At 38.3% G+C, this 23,769-nt stretch overlaps 1 protein-coding gene across 5 annotated transcripts in view; it reads left to right on the top strand.

Moving 5' to 3' along the window:
* LRRC4C (leucine rich repeat containing 4C) overlaps nucleotides 1-23,769 on the top strand; it is a 1,485,185-nt gene that overhangs the window by 252,124 nt on the left and 1,209,292 nt on the right. The window contains exon 2 of one of the 5 annotated variants that reach the window (XM_086338675.1): nucleotides 20,891-21,388. The exons of the other annotated variants lie outside the window; for them this stretch is intronic. The gene's annotated coding sequence lies outside the window, so the exon portion shown is untranslated. The remainder of the gene's footprint in view (nucleotides 1-20,890; nucleotides 21,389-23,769) is intronic. 5 annotated transcript variants of the gene reach the window in all.

Raw genomic sequence — 23,769 nt, 5'->3', positions numbered from 1 at the left:
AATCAGAAACTGCTTTCCTGTACTTATTACCCCTCAGTCCTGCTGCTCTTGGTGCAAGAAAAGTTAGTGACTATTTTGCTTTTATGTCATAATTTCTCAAACATATGAATAGTTATCAAGTTCCCATAAATAAATTGTTGTCTTCAAAAGAAAAAGTTTATTTTTTTCTGGAAAATTTAAGTCTTTTAACAAATATCATTAGGTTATTTGAGGAATTCAATATTTATTGTATAAAATAAAGATTTATTTTCTATTCCACCTGTCTTTGCATTTTTAAAATTTGCAAAGACATTTGCATTTAACAGCATTTTTAAATGCTTTTATATTTATAAATTTATTATGGACCAATAATTGATATTATTATTCATAGTACTTTCTCTCCTTATTTGGTGGTTCAGTTTCTCCTTTTACTTGTAGGTAACAAATCAAAGAACTGATGATTTTTTTCATGGTAAGCTATGAAATATTTGGATACAGCAGCTACTAGAAAGTCTCTAAGATGCTATGACATTTTGAAGCAGTTCAGCTGGGTAAGGAAATTAAGAATAATGAGGTGGATTTCAAGTGCAGTTGTTGCAAAATGGGTGAAGCAAAGTTATGCAAGTTTTGTTGCAGGGTCATCTTAGTGGGAATAACTGTACTTACACAGCATTATAAGAAAGTTTGATGTTCTTGTTTTTAACTTATTTTTATTGCCTGTTCTCAACTTATTTCACTGCTTTTGTTTCTACAAAGTATTTTAAACATTAATTGAGAAAAAGTATTATCTGTGTTTCATTTTGGTTTTGTTACTAGAAACCTCTGTATTGGAAAAGAGAATCATTTGGATTGATGGAAAGTGGGACAGATACTTCCTGTGTATTACAGTATTGTCTACATAATTTCTATTCCTGCTTCTTCTTCATCAACAATGTAATAGCAATTTTGTTTACATCACAGGTGGTGATGGTCTAGCTTAAAAAAAAAACTCATTTCCTAGTCTTTCATGCATTTAAGTATGATCATGGAACATACTGGTCAATGCAATAGAGAGAAATCTTTGGACAGCATGCCTTTTGGAATTAAAAGAAAAAGGAGAAATACTTTATTTCAATAAGAAACTATTCAACTCCTTTGCCCATTTAGAAATTGAGTTGTCTTTTTTTGTTGTTAATCAGATCAGATCAGATCAGATCAGATCAGTCACTCACTCAGTCGTGTCTGACTCTTTGCGACCCCATGAATCGCAGCACGCGAGGCCTCCCTGTCCATCGCCAGCTTCCGGAGTTCACTCAGACTCACGTCCATTGAGTCAGTGATGCCCTCCAGCCATCTCATCCTCTGTCGTCCCCTTTTCCTCCTGCCCCCAATCCCTCCCAGCATCAGAGTCTTTTCCAATGAGTCAGCTCTTCGCATCAGGTGGCCAAAGTACTGGAGTTTCAGCTTTAGCATCATTCCTTCCAAAGAACACCCAGGGCTGATCTCCTTTAGAATGGACTGGTTGGATCTCCTTGCAGTCCAAGGGACTCTCAAGAGTCTTCTCCAACACCACAGTTCAAAAGCATCAATTCTTCGGTGCTCAGCCTTCTTTACAGTCCAACTCTCACATCCATACATGACCACAGGAAAAACCACAGCCTTGACTAGACGAACCTTTGTTGGCAAAGTAACGTCTCTGCTTCTGAATATGCTGTCTAGGTTGGTCATAACTTTCCTTCCAAGGAGTAAGCGTCTTTTGATTTCATGGCTGCAGTCACCATCTGTAGTGATTTTGGAGCCCAGAAAAATAAAGTCTGACACTGTTTTCACTGTTTCCCCATCTATTTCCCATGAAGTGGTGGGACCGGATGTCAACATATGTATATGTTCTTGTGTATAATATATACATATATGTATAATATTTATATATAAATTTATACATAATATTTATGCTAAACCTTTATCAAATATATGATTTGTAAATATTTTCTCTCAAAAAAAAAAAGAAAAGAAAAAGGAAAAAAGTGTCTCTAGATAAAGACTTTTTGCTTCCTTTATCTCTTCCTCCTGTCTATAATTAGTAGCCTCAGAGATCATCTTGGTGACAAGGTGAAGAGTTGACAAGAATAAAGACAAAGAATTGCATACTAAAATTGATGCGTAGAAAGATGGGAAGTCCCTGGGGTCTTGATGACATTGCTGAATATGGAATATCTATTCTCAGACTCTTTGCTACAGAAGACAAATGCATTTCTTACTTGTTAGTATACCAGTTAGCTGGATTTTTTCTGAATTATGGTGAAATGTGTTCTTCATACAAAGGTATGGCTTTCTAATTGAAAAAGTATATCTGGGTCACTGGAGACATAGGTAATTAAACATAATGTTAAAAGATAAGGCTGGAATACAAAGGCTTTAGGATCTGTTATCTTTGAATACTGAAGTCTAAGGAGAAATGTGTTTACTGGTCTATATACATCTACAATTATGTCATTATAAGAATGTTATGTAATTTAAATAATTTCCTATTTGTGAAATTTTATCACTTTTTAAATATAAAAATAGCAACTTTTATTTTTATTAATGTAAAATAGTAAACATGCAGAGAATATTTTTCACTTATTTCTGAATTTGGGGAATTATCAGTCAGTATAAATTTGAATCATATATTTCAGCAAGTATAAGGATGTAATTTCATACTTTTCCATAAATGTTTTTATTTGCTATTTTAAAAATCTATGTTTTTATTCAGTAGCAAGCTGAATCCCTTTTGTTTTTTATTCTTGGCAGATGAACCAAGAGTTTTATTAGAGTATTGCTGTCATATTCAACATACACTCTTGGTTATCTATCACTGAAAGAGTAAGAAGAAAATATAGAAATACTATAAGTCTTGATGTTCTGAGTAGTTTTTCTAGAGATAGATTTAGAATTTGAGAAAGTAGTTGTATTTTTGTGAGAGTTGAAGAAATAAGAAACAAAAAAAATAGAACATACTAAAGAATTACTTTTCTTGTTTCTTGGCTGAGGTCCCACACTGAAAGAAGTTGTTTTGGATTTGACCTTAGTTCTTATCCATACATATGTGTGTGTGTTCAACTCTTTGCAGCTTCATATACTGTAGCCCTCCAGGCTCCACTGTCCATGGCATTTTCCAGGCAAGAATGCTGGAGTGAGTTGCCGTTTCCTTCTCCAGGAGATCTTCATGACCCAGGGATTGAACCTGGGTCTCTTGTGTCTCCTGCACTGGCAGGCAGATTCTTTCCCCTACACCATCCATAGGCCTCAAGAAAAGCACAGTATAATCTGTCACCAGGCAGATGGGGACACAGAACAACAACCAGGACATCTTTTAAAAGCAGAGAAGATCTTAGCCAAGGTATAGCTGCTTTTGTACTGCAGCCTTTGTCCCTTTGAGCCTGAGCACTAGTTTTTGTCCCTCAAAAACTATAAAAAATAGTTGCCAGTTTATATGAGTATGTAGGGAACATTAATGATCACTAGTTTTCACAGTTTCTTAGCTTCTGTGCCATGCTAAGCTCGAAACCAAGTGATGCACAATCTTTTAGGAATGTGGAATTCTGGATTGTTTATTGATTGTGCTTAGGCAGGTGTCTATCAAACACTTAGAATAAGGGCTGAGAGGTACAGCTAAACCTGGCTTAGGTGTCTCTTGTCATGTGTCACCTCTCTAGAAACTCACTTGAAGTGAGTTTAGAGAAAATAGAATTCTAACTTGACATTAGATATCGTGTTGAAATCACTCAACCCAGTCAATTACAAGCTCTTCCCTCCTGGAATCTCTTGACTTTGGAGGTTAAATTGGTTAAATGCTAGATCAGATCAGATCAGATCATTCGCTCAGTCGTGTCCGACTCTTTGCAACCCCATGAATCACAGCACGCCAGGCCTCCCTGTCCATCACCAACTCCTGGAGTTCACTGAGACTCACATCCATCGAGTCAGTGATGCCATCCAGCCATCTCATCCCCTGTCGTCCCCTTCTCTTCCTGCCCCCAATCTCTCCCATCATCAGAGTCTTTTCCAATGAGTCAACACTTCGCATGAGGTGGCCAAAGTACTGGAGTTGCAGCTTTAGCATCATTCCTTCCAAAGAAATCCCAGGGCTGATCTCCTTCAGAATGGACTGGTTGGATCTCCTTGCAGTCCAAGGGACTCTCAGGAGTCTTCTCTAACACCACAGTTCAAAAGCATCAATTCTTTGGTGCTCAGCTTTCTTCACAGTCCAACTCTCACATCCATACATGACCACAGGAAAAACCATAGCCTCGACTAGACGGACCTTTGTTGGCAAATGAATGTCTCTGCTTTTGAATATGCTATCTAGGTTGGTCATAACTTTCCTTCCAAGGAGTAAGCGTCTTTTAATTTTGTGGCTGCAGTCACCATCTGCAGTGATTTTGGAGCCCAGAAAAATAAAGTCTGACACTGTTTCCACTGTTTCCCCATCTATTTCCCATGAAGTGGTGGGACTGGATGCCATGATCTTCGTTTTCTGAATGTTGAGCTTTAAGCCAACTTTTCCACTCTCCACTTTCACTTTCATCAAGAGGCTTTTGAGTTCCTCTTCACTTTCTGCCATAAGGGTGGTGTCATCTGCATATCTGAGGTGATTGATATTAAAGCTGGTAACTGTTGACGTAATGTGATCTGTGGTATAAGGTCATATCCTACAGAAAGTACTGGCTTGGACGTCATGAAGAATAAAGTCCAGGGTCAAGGTTGTGAACTACATCCTCAGAATCGTTTTGCCTCTTGGTTTTCGTATGTCTCTTGTCCTGAACACATAAACTGGAAAATAGTTCTGTATTTTTGCTTTCTGTCCAGCCTTTTATAATTATACAATTATAAATAAAATACTAAGGAGTTTTCTGGAAGAAAACTAAAGCATATAAAACACCACCAACTAGCACAACCGTGTTTCAGGTTAAGTTTGTTACATTTCTCATCTTTGCGTGCATATATATATAGGTGTTCTGTATCACTGAATCACAACAAGTCATTTTATTTTATGCTCCAACTTGTCTCATCTCATATTGTTTGACCTACTGGGTCACTTGGAAAACTGTGTTGGACTCTCAAATATAGGGATAGATCATATATATTCAATGTCATTAATATTTATACTTATGTTGAATGGTCACAAAATAAAGTGTGATGGTTGCAACATGTTTTTTAACAGTGCCTTATTTTGGGGATATTTATCTTGACTGTAATTATTCCTTTTTTAGATGATACTGTAGTGTTTTTTCCCCTCTTTGAATGAGTTCTTCACGATAAATTGTTGGGTCAAAAAGTGTAGACTTTTTATGGCATTGAATGTATTTGATTCATGCCAATTTGCAATGTGGACATCTATGTGTAAGTATATTATCAGAAACATGCTATATGGTTAATGCACTTGTTTTTATAATCACTGATATTATGGGGAAAATTCAGTGTCTTAAGAGGGATTGTTATACTCAAACCTTAGCCTACACAGAACCTTTAGAATTATATTCCTTTAAGTCATTGCTATATTAATGATTAAAAACATTTTTCACTTCATAGACTGTGCATTATGACTCAATTACCCTTATCCTTGTTAATTCTCTTTCCTGCTATAATAGTTTTATTGGGATACATTATGAAACTTGTAGAACCATAAATAACCATGGGTCACATTGGCTTCTGAAAAGTGTGTGAGTTCTACTGGAATAGAAATCCAAATGAAAAAAGATACATCGTGAGTATTTTAACATTAAGGAAAGGGGACAATACTATATAATAATTTTTCCTTCTGAAATTTTTCCATTATACATTCATACAAATATATTATGCTATAATAATCAAGTGGAAATACATCTTTTTTAGAAGTATCATTTGTTTTTTCAGTTCCTCATATACCTAAAATAATCTTTGACCTCATAAGGATGAAGAGGGAATGTTTATCTGGTATACAGATGAATGAAACTGAGGGTCAGAATTGATCAGTCCCAAACCATGGGCAGAATGTGCAAGGAAGAATGCACAGGTGCAAGTTTCACCTGATTCTTTGTTTTCTGTCATAGTCTGTGACTCTGAGACATGTTCTTGAGACAGAGTTCTTTTGTGTGTGTGTGATTTTTGTTGTTGTTGAGGCTTAAACTTTGGAGTGGAGCCTGGGGAATGTGGGGGTAAGTAGTACATTTTGATTTTGGAAATAAATGGGTCGATACGTGAAAATAATTCCAGAACCCAGAACAACTTCAAACTGCTGATAGAAGTTTGAGTAACTATGCCTTCTATTCAATGAGGGCATCAGGATATAACCGTGGGAATCGATTCATTTTACGAGGCTCAGAATGAGGTAGGTGTGTGTGTTTTCCTGTGTTGATGACGTTTTTAAAATTACAAATGAATACATGGGCATTATAAAAAATATATAATATTAAATTGTACAGGGTATAAAATAAAGGTTGTTTTCTCATTTGCTTCATGCCAACATTTAAAAAGTTCACTATCAATATTAATAGTTTTGAATATCTTTCTAAGGATTTAGTATGTGTGCATATAAATATAATTTTATGATTGTACAGCACTCATGCTTTTTTTAATTCTATAATACGCAAAGAACAGTTAATGTTACCTCATTGTAACAATACAAAGTCATAACAGATGATATTGAAAATATAGATAAATATAAAGAATGGAGAAAAAGTGCCTATATTTACATTACCAGGCTTTTATTCATTTATCCCATAGTTTTAAATGTTTCTCTATCATACGATATATTCTGGCTACTTATTTTTTAAAAATACCAGGATTTATTTATCTCATCTTCTGTTGCTTTTTACTATTTTTCAATATTATAGTAATGCTTGTCCATAAAGCTTTATGTATGTTTTTACTGACTGTACTGTTTCTTAAAACTGAAATTGCTGATTCAAAGTATTTGAAATTTGTTGAAATATTACTAAATTCCACTCCAAAAAAGAAGAAATTCATTCCCCCAACAAGCAGTTCATGAGAGCATCTGTTTGTGAAGAAGTTATTTTTGGATTCTGTTACCATCCAAAGGATCAGTGAAGATGGCACACAAACCATGGAATGAGGTGTAGTGTTACTGAATTGCCAGTTTAAGATTAAATAGTTACAAAAAATCGACCAGCATAATTCTAGTTAACTACCAATTACATGTCAAAATGATTTGGTAAGAATCTAAGAATATTAAGTATCTTTAAACATGATATTGGATATAAAATATACTGAATATAAAATAACATGTTTATATGTTTCTACCAACTTCCCTGTCCTCTTATGTGTCATCAGGAGAGACCAGTGTATGTTATAATAACAAACTACTTGCAAATCTCAATGATTTCAAAAAACAGAATATTATTTTTTGTTCAGGATACTGTTTCCTGTGCTTGTCTATGACTCTGCTATGCAATCTGACACCTGGGCTGCAGAAACAGTTCATACCTAGGAGCTAACTGGTCTTGTGGCAGAGAAGAAAGAGGAGTGGTGGAACCATACAGAGGCTTCAACTTGTGCTCAGGAGAGACACACAGGCTTTCTTTCCAATTCATTGGCCAAAGTGAGTCGACTGGCCATTGCCCACTCAGTGGCATGAGACATGCAATTTCCCACCTTGAAAGACAATGTAAGTGGCATGGTCAAGTCAGCTACCAACATGGCAGGAAAATTCACTTGTCTTCCATGGTGAAGCAGTAAATATTTTAGACCAGAATAGAATCTACCACATCCTGGCTTTATAAGGGGTTTAAAATTTGGAAAAAGTCTTTGACACAATCCAGTGCAATATTGCAGGGCTTCCCTGGTGGCACAGTGGGTAAAGAATCCTCCTGCAATGCAGGAAACGGGTTTGATTCCTGGGTCGAGAAGATCCCCTGGAGAAGGAAAAAGCAACACACTCCAGTATTCTTGCCTCAGAAATCTCACAGACAGAGGAGCCTGTCTGTGAGGTCACAAGCATCACACATCACAAAACGCCTCAGTTTGCTCCAAAACCTTCCAAGTCCTTGCTCTTGAGTTAATGTACAAATGAATGATTTCATATGAAGAAATATCTGCAGTATTCAGAAATTAAGTATGTAAAATTTTGTCTTGCCTACACAGATTTTATAAATCATACCCCCCTTCTTTTTACTGAGTGCTATTATATGAATCTTTCATTGCAGAAGGGGTTTCAGGGTAACCTGCTCAAATATAAGGCCGGTACAAAGTCCCCTCTATGTGTGATTGTGTCTAGAAATATTCATGGTAGTTTGGACAAGAGAAGGGGGGCATTTTTTATAACCCTCTGCAATTTTCTTTTAGTACTTGTCTTGATTACAAAATAATTTCTTTCTACAAAATTTATTTTCTCTGTAAATGTTTCTTCTTATCAGCCCCAAATAAAACTGTTCCTCCTGACAAGTGTTACAGTGTTAAATTTTGCAGTTCAAATGTCTCATATACAGATTCAATATAATCCAAAGTTAAGTGGACAGAGCACAGAGATTCTTAGCATATCTTAGGAAGTAAAATGGCTTGGTGATATGAGGACAAAAGTAGAATATCTAAGGTCATATGTATATATGGTGTTACTACTCATTTCAGTTTTTATTTATCAGTCTTCTGTGTCTCAAATAAATCAGCAACCTATCCAATTCCAGTGTCTGAAGTCAGTTCTGCCTCATATTACAATTCTCTCTCCTTACTCGGTAGTGAATCTACTCTGTTGACATTTATTACAAAGCTCGACTACTAGAAAATCTAAAAGACTTTAAATCATGTTTTAATATGCTCCCAGCTTGCCACTGATATCCATAAAATTTGCCTTTTCTGTTGCATACGGATATGTTTTGGTAGAGGTAAATTATTTTAATTTTAGCTTTGATTCACACTGAGATAACAGAGGATAACTTTGGAACTTACTCTCTTTTTCTGTTTGCTTGAATGTTTATAAACTTGTTCAAGAGTTTTCTGTAGCCCGTGTCACTTAAGAGAGCAGAGATGCTTTGTTTCTTGGAAGTGCTGGAGCATATTCTTCCCAGGGTCCAGGGAAAACGAAATTCAGGCACTTCAGGAGCAATGTCCTTCCATCATCCAGGTCTGAAGTTAATGATTGAATTATATTAAGGCCTTTGTACATTTTAAGGTCTCTCCAGAAACCTGGGTCTATATTCACAGACTATATGAATAGAAGGTTGAATATTTCTACAGCAATATAATTTCCTCCTGGGAAAGAACCTAATTGGGTAGAATGAGACAGGGGGCGGGGGAAGTCTCATTAAGCTTATACTCCTGCAGGCTAATGTAGACAGTCATATCACACTTCATTTCTGGTGTTTGAATGTACCCCAGGGGTTTCCAAGTTCTCTGGCCTAGAAATATGAATGAACTTGGGACTTTTGCTTATGTGTTTATGTACATGTGAATAGTATACATTTAGGATCAAGCACAGGGATTGTCATTATATCCATCGAGTATAGAAAATTCTGTACTTGCAGAATGGAGATCACCTACCGTATGTGTAGCCCATCCACTGCTCAATCTCAGGAACTTGCTTAATCTAGTGCTTATCCCTCTGGCTCCTCAAATTGCTCAAATTGCTGACCAGTCCACAAATATGTATGGCTAGGTGTGGCAATACTTTTCTCCATTTCTGTTTTGAACCATTTTTCTTCCATAGTTACATTAAAAATAAAACTCCTTTGAAGCACATGAAAGTGAAAGTGAGTGAAAGTGAAATGAAAGCTCAAAGAGTCCGTCAGTTGTGTCCGACTCTTTGCAATCCCATGGACTCTGTAGTCCACGGGATTCTCCAGGCCAGAATACTGGAGTGGGTACCCTTTCCCTTCTCCAGGGGATCTTCCCAACCTAGCGATTGAACCCAGGTCTCCCGCATTGCATGCAGATTCCTTTTACTGGATGAGCCATACTGCACTGTTAAATGAATCCCTTTCTCCTTGTTCAGAGAATCTTATTTATTTGCTTATTTACTGAAGTTTTAGCTATGGGGTCCATTGTTTCCCTTTCTAACCTAGACCCCGCTCACATTTCTCTCTCCACCCCGACCCACCCCTGCATTGTCTTCTGTTTTGGTTTGAATTCAAGATTCCATTCTTTCTTAAAAAACTAAAATTGGATATACCAATTTGATTTTCTTTGTTGTCTATGTAGTAACCAGATCATCACCGATTTCTTTAATAAAAATTAACGAGATGCAATGCCAAAGAATGCTCAAACTACTGCACAATTGCACTCATCTCACAGGCTAGTAAAGTAATGCTCAAAATTCTCCAAGCCAGGCTTCAACAGTACACAAACTGTGAACTTCCAGATGTTCAATCTGGTTTTAGAAAACGCAGAGGAACCAGAGATCAAATTGTCAACATCTGCTGGATCATGGAAAAAGCAAGAGAGTTCCAGAAAAACATCTATTTCTGCTTTATTGACTATGCCAAAGCCTTTGACTGTGTGGATCACAATAAACTGTGGAAAATTCTAAAAGAGATGGGAATACCAGACCACCTGATCTGCCTCTTGAGAAATTTGTATGCAGGTCAGGAAGCAACAGTTAGAAACGGACATGGAACAACAGACTGGTTCCAAATAGGAAAAGGAGCATGTCAAGGCTGTATATTGTCACCCTGCTTATTTAACTTATATGGAGAGTACATTATGAGAAATGCTGGACTGGATGAAGCACAAGCTGGAATCTAGATTGCCAGGAGAAATATCAATAACCTCAGATATGCAGATGACACCACCCTTATAGTAGAGAGTGAAAAAGAACTAAAGAGCCTCTTGATGAAAGTGAAAGAGGAGAGTGAAAAAGTTGGCTTAAAGCTCAACATTCAGAAAACTAAGATCATGGCATCTGGTCCCATTACTTCATGTCATATAGATGGGGAAACAGTGGAAACAGTGACAGACTTTATATTTTGGGGGCTCCAAAATCACTGCAGATTGTGACTGCAGCCATGAAATTAAAAGACGTTTACTCCTTGGAAGAAATATGACCAACCTAGATAGCATATTCAAAAGCAGAGACATTACTTTGCCAACAAAGGTCCATCTAGTCAAGGCTATGGTTTTCCAGTAGTCATGTTTGGATGTAAGAGTTGGCCTATAAAGAAAGCTGAGCCCTGAAGAATTGATGCTTTTGAACTGTGGTGCTGGAAAAGACTCTTGAGCGTCACTTGGACTGCAAGGAGATCAAACCAGTCCATCCTAAAGGAAATCAGTCCTGAATATTCATTGGAAGGACTGATGTTGAAGCTGAAGCTCCAATACTTTGGCCACCTGATGCAAAGAACTGACTCATCTGAAAAGACCTGATGCTGGGATTGATTGAAGGCAGGAGGAGAAGGAGACGACAGAGGATGAGATGATTGGATGGCATCACCAACTCAGTGGACATGAGTTTGAGTAAACTCTGGGACTTGGTGATGGACAGGGAAGCCTGGTGTGCTGCAGTCCATGGGTTGGTAAAGAGTTGGATCCAACTGAGCCACTGAACTGAACTGAACAAGATGCATGGTCTTTGATTATACTTATAGACCTGGTGCCAATGATGCCCTATATTAATGAAAATTGTTATTCCTTGTTGTTAATTTAATTCTCATTTTGTTGTTCCTGTTGTTAATGAAACAAAGGAGAATTCATCAAAATATGAATTAGAAATATTTTCTGGTCTACTAGTCATATTCTTGTATCTGGTGAATAAACTGCTTCAGTTTCATTTTACTTTGTATTAATTCCTTTTACACTCAGAGCTTGGGTATGGAGTTCCTAACTGGTGTTCTAGTTCTACTGTTTCTTTCTTAAGAAACAGAATCCTTTGTAAATTTCTACGGCCATAGTTTATTCCAGCTCTTTTTTAGGATATACCATTAACTTGTTAATATGGAGAAAAATAAGTGACAATTCCAAAAGCTAAGTAGTATTAATTCAGAGGGTCAAGATGGCAACATCTTGTTTAAAATTATAATAACTACTTCTTGTTAGCACCAATCCTATTAGAACTTTCCTTTGAAGATGAAAGATACAACCTGAGGATTTCCCTGAGGAAAAATACAAGAAGGCTCATTCTTGTAAGCCGTGTACTCCTTTTAACTGGATCTCTGTACTGGGTCAGTGTCTAGTGTTTACTTGTCTTTAAATATTAAAAAAAATAAATATAGTTCTATGTCCATTGAAAAGTAGTATTGTTTGTTATCTCCTGGTGATTTCACTCAATTTCAATTATTTTTAAAGTATTTTCTTGGCCACACTGTGCAGCATGTGGGATCTTAGTTCCCCGACCAGGAGTAAAACTTGTGCCCCTTACAGTGGACGCATGCAGTTTTAACCTCTGGGCCACCAAGGAATTCCCTCAATTTCAAGTTTAGCAATTGAATTGGAAGTACATAATGCTAAGGGAAATTCTGAATTGTTTATCTGAAGAATAGACTTTCCTTAGAAGAAGTGCCTTAAATTAAGAAAAAGGGTGAGAGAGAAAGCTTTGGGTGGAAAAGAGTGAAGCCAAGTATGAATTTGGTCACATTAGGGGAATCCTACTTTGTCTTACAGCTGTGCCTACGACTCTTCAAAAGAGATTGGCCATTCGATGACTTTGCTATTTATTGCAGAATCAGTTGAATGATTTAATCCCTCTCTGACAACAAGCAAACAATAAATATACATGAAAACTTATCAGAAAAGCCAGGGGTTAATAACATGGGAAATTCTGCAGGAGACTCAGCATTTCCCACCTGGGCACTATCCCTCTTTTACTGGGCATTGCCCTCTGACTACCTCTCCATAGAGTATACTACTTCATTCTCTGGGTCTTAGGCGTGCTGTTATTTTTGCTCTTAACTCATTGTGTTCAAAGTATGCGTCTCCCTGTCTGTGTTCCCCACTGGACTGTTAGCTCATCGAAGACTAGAATAGAGTCTTATTAATTTTTATTATCTTGCTAAGAACCAGCCTCAACAGTAGCAACAGTATCTTGCTAAGTAGCAGCCTCAACAGTAGATATTTAAAAGTAAGCTGTGCTTGCTAAAAGTTGACACTGATCTAGTTCCTACAGGCTGTACATTTAAGTTTTTGTTTTGTTCTGTTTCTTACACGAAAGTATGCATGTGTGGATAGATAGATGGATGGATGGATAAATGGAGGGATGGATGGAAAGATAAAGTGAATTGTTTGGTTCCTTGTGTGATCTGTATATGCTAGATACTGTGCAAAGTACTTGAGTTACACTTGAGTTACAATAACCCAATTGTTTTCCTGAGGCCTCTTGAATTTATTCAGTATAACCCCTGTAAATATAGCCTGCCATTTAGAAAAGAATACCTTCCCAATTAGGTGGAGCTAAACATTTTATTAGAATCCACATCCCCTGCCTTGGCCATAAAATTACACTATCATAATTTACTTGCTCAGACATTCATGAGTTTGTATTTTAGTGCTATTTTTAGGTGTAATAGCAAATAAAGAATGAAATATGTGAGTTGCTATTTCAAATAACATAGTCTGTGGGGGCGGATATCAATGGTTTTAATAAATTGTGACTAAGGATAGGTGTTCGGCTTACACATGTCCAAATTCCTTTCCATAGGAATCCAGTCAGATGCCCTGAACTGACCTGAACATGCTTTTTTTTTTTTTTTTTTCTTTTTTAAAAAAATTGATGGATAGATTTTAAGAACGAGGAGAATGTAATACAGAATAAAAATGCAGCTGTCTATGGGGAGGGCTGCTGGAGACAAGTGCCTGGAGCAGAGAGGCTGGGGAATGAATTTTTCAATGTGGTTAATGAAGTGTGGTGTCAGCGGAAATCAAGGGTAATTAGCAATGTGTATAAAGGGATGAGCTTGGGTAAACTTGTCATCTCATGCTACCAAGTGACCAGCAGCACGGGTGAAAGGTGAAGTGCATAAATGTCATTCTTGACCCTTCGATGGGAAAAAATAGGATTGTAAAAGATTTGATGAGAGTTTCTGAAGGAGCGGAAGGAACAGAATATTTGTAACGTACATTTGTGTACTTACTCCCTAAAATGCACTTTCATAGAACTATTTCCATAGTTATGGCACTCTCTGTCCTTTTAATACTTTGATTGTTTTACCATTATAGTGGTAATTTGAGTACATATAGTAAACTTGGGAAGAAGAGAAAAATTAAAAATTGCTCTGCTTAAAGGTAATCACCATTAATATTTTGGCATATTTTCTACCAGACAGTTTTTATGTGTCGGTTTTGTCATTAACAGTTGTAACCGTATTATATGTACAATTTTACCTGATTTTCCATCGAACATTTGAGCAACATTCATGTTAGTAGGCACGTAATTACTCAAGATAACCTTCACTGTGCTTACTCTGCTCTAAGCATTGTTATGATGCTATTATTACAGCAACCTTCAGGGGCAGGTATTGTTTTTGTCTTCATTTTACAAGTGAAGAAATTAGATACAGAGAAGGTTAAGTGTCTTTCCTAATGTCACATGGATAATAAATGCCAGAGTTGGCATTCAAAACCAAGCAGTCTAGTTCCATAAGCTACTCTCTTATCTTGGTATTAGACCAGGAGTTAGCAAACTTTTCCATAAATATGTGAGGCCTGTGGATCTTCAAGTCTATTTTGCAAGTCCTCTACTCTGCTGTGGGAGCACAAGAAGTAAATGAATAAACAGTAGGTATATGAGTGAGCATTCTGTGTTCTAATCACACGTTATGGGCACTGACATTTGAATTTATTATAAGTTTCATGGGTCACAAAATAGTATTTTTTGAATGTTTTTTTTTTTTTTTCCCCCAACCATTAGAAATGTAACAGGCTGCTGGCAGTAGTTTGTGAATACTTTTAGTAGATTAACTGATACATTATTTAGTACCTGACGCTTAGGTGTTTCAGTTCAGTCCAGTTCACTCGCTCAGTCGTGTCCGACTCTTCGCGATGCTCATTCCTGATGCTTAGGTGTTTAAGTTGTTTCAAATATAAAATGTTGGTTTCAAGCAAAACCTGACCAAGGAAAAATGCTATAATGAATATCTTTGTTCATAAAACTGCTTTTTATAGTATTTTCTTAGGATATATTCCACACTTGATCTGCTCAAAGGTTATGAATATCTCTACTCCTCTTAAATTTTATTGCAAAATTAGTTATCAAGGATAACCAACATAGACTCCTACCACTGGTATAAAAGGATAGCATATATTTTCTTTTGCTGTCATTGGGTATGTATTGAACTAATGCATTTGAAATCATGTAAAATATAATGATATTTCAATATAAATTAAGCACATTTAAAGATACATAAAGTAGACTAGTATTTTCCTTTATAATACTTAAACAAATCCATTTGAGAAGTTTCCTAAAATTTCTATGTGTTGTCTTCCATTGCCATATCAATATTGCATATGAGGATGATAAACAACTGGAGAGCAGGAGAACAACTTTTAAATACAGTAAATTTGATAGTGTTCTGTAATTTTATCCATGCCAAACAATTTTTCTCCTGTTAATTTTGGCATCAGTTCAGTTCAACCGCTCAGTCGTGTCCAAGTCTTTGCGACCCCATGAACCAAAGCACGTGAGGCTTCCCTGTCCATCACCAACTCCCTGGGCTTGCTCAGATTCACGTTCATCGAGTCGGTGATGCCATCTAACCAATTTTGGCATAATATTTCTTAAAAATTGGTTTGATGGAAGAATAAAAGTTGTCTTGGGTACAGTGTTTTTAAAGCATTCAATCATGCTATTTTATTACTTTCATTATAATAACATAAGCTTGAATTCAGAGGATACCGAAGTTCTTTTTAGAGTCCTGAAAGCAGCATGTTTTCCATTGGCAGTTGAGGTATGTGCCACTAGACGGTGATGTTCCCAGCAGTCACTTAGTTTCTTTTTCTGTTTTTTCACTTTTTTTGGGATATAATTGACATATAGTATTAGACAGTGTTGCTATTCAAACCTGGTGAAAATCAAAGGACAGATATAGTGCAGCACAGTGTTTGTCAGTGTTTAAAAGGGCTGAGCAGTGTCTGTTGTTTGAATCCTGTGAAGGCCTGAAATAAAGAGGCATACATCTGTAGCTCCCAACTTTATTTGAGTCCACGTGTACCTGATCATAATCAGCTTCCTCGGGCCCCAGGTGACTCCTGGTCAGTGTATGGAGGAGTCAAGAGCCAAGTAGGGAAAGACCTAGGCAAATGGATCCACACCACTGGACAAACATTCTAATGCTTCCATAATCCTGGTAGAGGTATTAGCATCACATAAAGATTTAGAGTATTTAAAAATTGTATTTATTTATGGCTGCACTGGGTCTTCATTGTTATGTGCGTATGGCTGCACTGGGTCTTCATTGCTATGCGCGGGCTTTCTCTAGTGGCGGCGCGTGGGGGCTGTTCTCTAGTTGTGGGGGGTGGGCTTCTCACTGCAGGGGCTTCTCTTGCTGTGGGGCACAGGCTCTAGGCACACGGACGCAGTAGTTGTGGTGAACAGGCTTAGTTGCTCTGTGGCATGAGGAATCGTCCCAGACCGGGGATCGCACACCTGCCCCCTGCATCACCAGGTGAATTCTCAACCTCTGGGCCACCGGGGAACGTTTTCGAAGTAGTCAGGCTACGTCAGTTGCTTGGGATTCAGAAGCTAGACCTCGCATTGGAATTGATGGGTGCAGGCACTGCAGTGAACTGAGAGACTTTAAAGCACAAGTGCGGTTCTCATATTTGAAAGGAGTATTTTAAGCTCAGCATGCACTTCCTTCTACCTCCTCCATACCCCCGTGGTGAACTTAATGAATATTAATACATATCCCCTGAGCTGACTGCCTTCACTCTTTACAACCATATGATTACAGATGGAAAATTAATCTCCCATGTACCTCAGAATTAGCTCTAATTTTCCACTTTTCATAGCACACTTAAAATCCTGGTCCAGTGGCTAGATAGCAGCATTTTGCAAAGTTGCCAAGAGAAGCAGGGGGGCAGTCCCCCGTGCTTCAGCCGTGGTGATCCACTTATGCTTCACAAATGGGCAGCCTCTTCAGGTCCACGAGTCTTTTAACTATGATACACCCTTGGCTGGAAATTTCCTTTTGCATAAACATTCTGTCTTTTCTCCATGTACTGGTTAAACAAGTATTCCTCAAGGCCTCTTAGAAGATTTTCTAGAGTTGTTCAGTTGCTCAGTTGTGTCCGACTCCTTGCAACCCCATGGACTGCAGCACACCAGGCTTCCCTGTCCGTTACCATTTCCCTGAGTTTGCTCAAACTCATGTCCATTGAGAAAGTGGTGCCATCCAACCATCTCATCCTCTTTAATCCCCTTTTTCTTCCTCCTTCAATCTTTCCCAGCATCAGGGTGTTTCCCAAGAGTTGGCTCTTCACATCAGGTGGCCAAAGTACTGGAGCTTCAGCTTCAGCATCAGTCCTTCCAGTGAATATTCAGGACTGATTTACTTTAGGATTGATTGGTTTGATCTCCTTGCAGTCCAAGGAAGTCCCAAAAGGCTTTTCCGACACCACAGTTCAAAAGCATCCATTCTTCGGTGCTCAGCCTTCTTTATGGTCCAACTCTCACATCCACACATGACTACTGGAAAGACCAAAGCTTTGACTCAGCTTTGGAGAATTCTTCCCCATAATTATGAAATAGAATGACCTAGTCACCCACTCCCAGTTTTGTTCTCCACTATACCCTGGTAACATTTCTATGACAACATAAATACTATATCAAAGGCACTTCCTTGGTGAGGCAGTGTGCCAGTGGTTGAGAATCCACCTTGCAATGCAGAGGCCATGGGTTCTATCCCTGGTTGGGGAACGATATTCCACATGCCACAGGGAAACTAAGCCTGCCCTTGCATGCACTGAAGACCCAGTGCAACCAAGAAAAGAAAAGAAAAAAAGACATATATACTATATTGATTGTAGGGTTTTGTTGTTGTTGTTGATTGTTTGAATTTTCACCCTGAATGTGATGCCCAGAGACTAAGGACTTAATCCTCCTTGCCATTGACTGAACCAGTTCTTGATCCAGGTGAAATAGGAGAACCTCTTACAAATTGAAAAAAAAAAAAGTCAATGCCCAGATTTTATCCAAGATGTACTAATTCAAAATCTTTGGGCTCAGGACTTAAGCATGAGTCATTTAAAATCATCCCCAGGTGATCCAGATGTGTAGCAGATTGGAGAACTGCCATCCTAAGCCATCGTCAGGGGGCCTGCTCATAGATCCAGCTGTGAAATTCTCTCCAGCACAATCAAGCCACTCTTTTTTCCTCATCCAGTGACAAGCCAACTGTGTCATTTTTGAGACACATCCCCAGCTCTCTTTGACGTTCTGCCCATTTCTAACGGAAGACTGAGCGCTGTGCGGTCTATTTCCAGAGCTGCCATGAATATTTATACATCGCCTGCCTCTTTACAAATTAGAGAGCATCAAGATGAATGAGAGTAGTGAATCAGAGAAGACACACAGTGTGATGCGGGCAGAAATTTACTATCTCATTTCTATTTAAAACCTGATGACTCAGAGGAGGCAGTTCACATCCATTTCAGTAAATTCCTTAATGCTCTCCAGCATGGCACTTTGAATTTTAGCACTACTGGGGGTGACTTGATTTATTCCCAGGAAGAGTGTGCCTGTGTGGTATTATGTATATGTATGTAAGTATGTGTTTAAGTTAGATTATTTGAAAATACAATAGAAAGAAAAAATAAATTACTAGACATTGTTAATTACTTTTGTTAAGCTTCATTTTCTTATGTTTTCTTGGTGATAAGATGTACCTTCAGCCCCTAATGAATAATTCTTAAGTCTGACAAAATGCTATTTGTTTCTAAATTGATTTTTAATGTCTTTGGTTTGCATTTTCTTCACTTAGTTAGCTTTCCAAAAATTATTCATTAGATTTCCTAGCTTTTCTATCTTTCTCATGCTCTAGTTCAAAACAGATTTTTACAGGAGACATGTGTCAAGATTTATTGTTGTAATGTTATGATTTGACACTTCTGTACTAGAAAGGGCATGGAGAGAACTATAATATGCATCCTTTTATCATAGTCTTTGATTATCTGGCAAATGTGAAACCATTGTAAAAATGCACATTATAGCATAAAGTAAGGAAAATTTGTCCCTAATGATATCCATCTGCCTATGTAATAAACACAATGCTAAATGTATTATAATTTCATCGGGCACAAGTCAAAGTAGGTTGAGCATGGCCCACAGTATGAAGTCACAGTTTGATATTATTAATTTCAGGCTTTTACTTAGAAACCTAAATGTAAATTATGAACACAATGTGCCAAGTTAGTATTCTTAGAAGTAAATAAATACTTAATTCCAAAACTTCCTATTTCTCCTCTCACTTTGGACTCCTTGTTCAGTGAATAAAGTCTTCTTCTATGTAGTCTGAGGGTTGAGTGTTGTTGTTCAGTCACTAAGTTGTGTCCAACTCTGTGACCCCATGGACTGCAGCACGCCAAGCTTCCCTGTCCTTCACCATCTCCTGGACTTTGCTCAAACTCATGTCCATTGAGTCGGTGATGCCATCCAGCCATCTCATCCTCTGTCGTCCCCTTCTCCTCCTGCCTTCAGTCTTTCCCAGAATCAGGTCTTTTCCAATGTGTTCCCTCTTCACATCACTTGGCCAAAGTATTGGAACTTCAGCTTCAGTGTCAGTCCTTCCAATGAATATTGAAGGTTAATTTTCTTTTGGATTGACTGATTTGATCTCCTTGCTGTCCAAGGGATTCTCAAGAGTCTTCTCCAGCACCACAGTTTGAAAGCATAAATTCTTTGTCACTCAGCCTTCTTTATGGTCCAACTCTCATATCAGTCCATGACTACTGCAAGAGGGTACACTTACCTTTTCCCGTGTTGAACATCTTTGCCGCTCACTAGATGATGAAGTCTGACCTTCCTGGTGAGAACATGGAAATCTCCAACTCTTTCAAAACTATCCATTCCATTAGGCATTTGTTCGTTCAACAAAGGAGTATGGTGTCCATACTATACTAGGCATTCCAATTATTTCTTACTTTTCTGGAGCTCACAGTCTAACAGAGAGAAAGATATTAAATTAAAGCATATTATCAACTATTTACTGAAAACCATGATGTGTGCTGTGCTGTTGATGGATCAGGAATTCTGACAATGTAAAACAGTGAAGTCAGCCTTAAAAGGAGAGGTCAGAAAAAACCGAGTCTTCTACAGGAAATAACATTTTGAGTTAGATCTGAAAGAATCTAATAAATGTGTTTTGTTTGGAGTGGACGAGGGGGTTGAAAAATTATGGGCAGTTACATTTTATGTATCAAGGGCTCCTGTGTGCTACAAGGGACATTGCATTCATTTTATGTTGGTAATTAAAGATATTTATTCTAATTCTGGTGTCCAGGGAGCCAGCTGGTCATCAATGTATTCAGCTAGGCTGCCATATGACCAAAAGGAAAATGACATAGGTCTGGGTTTCTGGCAGCAGAGGCTGAAATGAGAATTCTTGTGCAAGTGACTTACTGAGGACATGCTCTCAGGGGCAGGAGAGTGAGAGAAGCAGAATGCGGCAAGGAAAAATGAGCTAAGCAGTGGAGTGTGGCCACACTGTGGCAACCAGAGTGTGGCTTTCGTCTGCCCTGTGTGCTTGAATTGTGGCACAAAGAATACAACTGAAAGCAAAGCGGTTGGCCTTTTGCAGCCATATCAACCAGTCATTGCCATGGTGTGTATGTGTGTGTGTGTGAGAGCGAGCAAGAGAGAGAGAGAGAGAGAGAGAGAGAGAGGGAGAGAGAGAGAGAGAGAGATGGGATGCAGTAAGACAAGTGATATTCCTGAAGCCCCCAGAAAAGTGATTTCTTTTGGCTGGGCAATCCTTTCAGATAACAAACAAACAAAAACAGAAAACAGAGCTGCTGATAATTGCTCTCAATCCCCACTCAGGTCACCTGGTAAAGGAGATCTGGGCGGGACAGCAAGAGCCTCCACTTCAGCAGTGATTTCCCTGGAGCAGTCGCAGCATCGCTTGTGAGTCTTGAATTGCAAATTCCCGGATCCTAGCAGAAACCTACTGAATCAGGAGCGCAGGGGGAGGGGCCTGGCAATTGGGAACATGAATCTTTCAGAAGATTCTAATCTACGCTCAAGTTGGAGACCCACTGCCACTGCCGAAAACATTTAAAATGGGTGCTAGAAAGTTCAAACTCCTCATTAAATCTGAACAGAAGCAACAAAGCGTGATAACAGGAGCCAAATTTCTGGGTCTCTGAGAAAATTTCATGCAATTGCAGGCCGCATCTTAAACATCACAAATCAACTGGCAGGTGCTGCTTGTCACTGTGCTCTTTGTTGATGTTCTACTTTCCCTGGAAGTCTAACTCAGTCCCCACCTTCTGGGCTTGTCCCTGGACTTCATTACTGTGTTGCTGGTGAACTGAGCTGGTAAGTAGGTCAAAGCAATAACAGTAACTGACAGAGGATGGCAATAGCAAAGTAAGGAGGTAATTAATCTCATATCTTTACTTTTGACAGCTAGTGTGGAAATATATTTTCCAATGTAACATTTTCCCTAAAGTTCTAGAAAATCTTATAAAACAAATAATCCACCCAGATGCTTATTCTTAAAGTTGTGTGTGAATTTTGGGGTGTTCTTAATAATTGAATGTAACTACCAGTGATATTCAATTTATGTAAATTAGTGATGTATGAGAAGTTCATATAAGTGATAGGTCATGTTTTTTAAAATGTTTCATTATTTGCCATTTTAGCATTTCTCTCTCATTTTAATTGGGAAAATTGGTTGGGTAATAAATGCTGCTTGATTTGCTCCACTATTTAGCATTCAACAAATATTTATAAATTACCTTCAGTGTGCAAAGCCCCCTGTTAAATGCTGTGGATCTAGTAGTGAACAAAAGTAGTGAACCAGATGGATAAGGTTCTTGCCCTCAAGATTCTTTTACATCTGTGTTAGTTTTCTGTTGTTGCTTTAACAAATGGCCATAGACAAAGGATACAATTTTATTTTTTTTACACTTTTTTTTACTGTGGTAAGTCACATAATATAAAACATACTATTGTAACCATATTTAACTATAGAGTTCAGTAGACTAAGAACAGTCGTATTGTTGTGTGACTGTCACCATCATCCATCTCCTGAAATGTTCACCTTCCTGAAATGAAACTCTGTCCCCCTTAAACACTAACTCCCTGTTCCCTCTCCTCACCCCCGACTCCCCAGCCCCGGTATCTACCAGTGTACTTTCTGACTCTATGATGTGACTCTCCTAGGTGCCTCATATAAGTGAAATCATACAGTATTTGTCTATAGTCCATGGCGTCACAAGAGTTGGACATGACTTAGTGACTAAACCACCACCACCAGTGTGTACTGGAATGCATTTTTAAGGTTAACTTAACATATGTCCTACAAACAGATTGTACCTTCCTTTTCCAGCTGTGCCATACAGCAGGTTCTCATTAGTTATCTATTTTGTAGGTAATAGTGTGTATATGTCAACCCCAATCTGCCAGTCTGTCCCACCTCCCCTTCCCCGCTGGGTGTCTATAAGTTGGTTCCCTCTGTCTGTGTCTCTGCTTTGCGAATAGTTTCATCTGCAGTATTGAGCTTCCCTCTGGCTGTCCAGTGGTTAAGACTCTGAACTTCCTATGCAGGGATCATGGGTTTGATCTAAGATCCCACATGCCTCGAGGTGTGGCCAAAATTAGAAAAAACAAAAAAACACCTTAACACAGAATTTTATCTTACATTTCTGGAGGTTGGACGTCTGACCTTGGCTGAAAGCAAGACATCAGCAGCATTGTGTTCTTCTGGAGTATCTAAAGGAGAAGCAACATCCTTGCTTTTTCCAGCTTTTGGAGACTGCCCGCATGCATTGTGTGTGGTTCCACAGCATTCCAATATCTAATTCTGTTATCTCATCTCTTCTTCTCTTTCCCTTTGCTTGCTTCCTCCCTTTTTTATTCCTGAGGAATATTGTGGCTACACTGGATCCACTCAGATGATCCAGCCTCATCTCCCAGCTCTATTCTTGATTTAATCACACCTGTAAGATCCTTTTTGCCATCCAGTAGTGTGTTCCCAGGTTCTACCAGAGCGACTTAGCAGCAGCAGCAGCAGCAGCATAGTTTGAGGGGAGGGGCATTACTTTTGTCTACCATACCATCTAATGGAGAAGATAGTGGTTTCATAAATTTGTAATTACACATTTTGTGTATGTTAAGAAGGAGTTATAAATTAATTATTTATTATTGGGGAAACAAGTAATTCTTCAGTTAGCACTGATATAGTATAAGGAGGGCTGTTGAGATAGGCATGTGTGCCAACCACCTGAGAGGGAAATGAGATTGATGTGTGCAAGGAACGAACACAGCCTAGCTCACCTGTGTGGTAGTAGCTGGGAAGAGACCCCTGAGAATCCCTAGAGCCAGGGGCCCACAGGTCACGAAGGGCCTGGATGTGTCCAGGCTCACACTGCTCGCACTAATGATATTCATTTTTATTTCTGGATATGGTGAATTTTGTAGCTACTAAGGTCTGTCTTGGGTGCTATCTTTTTTAGAGTTCCGTTTGAGTGCCCCCTTTAGCAGGTGGGTAGACTTCTATAGTTCATATTCTCAGGCTTACTCACAGTTTCCCTTTGCACATACTTGTTTATTTTTCCTCTTATTTCACTCCCTCACTTTAGAAATAACTTTTTGTCATGGGTCTGATAACGTTTTTTATTATAAGTCAGCCCATAAATTTTAATTAAACTTATCCCATCCTTTCTCAGGCCAAGGATAATCGCCTTTAATGATTT

This window comes from Bos grunniens, chromosome 15, assembly GCF_055505025.1.
Source record: "Bos grunniens cultivar Pamir isolate PY7600 chromosome 15, Bosgru_T2T1.0, whole genome shotgun sequence".
In the NCBI taxonomy this organism is placed as follows: Eukaryota; Metazoa; Chordata; class Mammalia; order Artiodactyla; family Bovidae; genus Bos; species Bos grunniens.
This window is presented reverse-complemented; position numbering and strand designations above follow the sequence as displayed.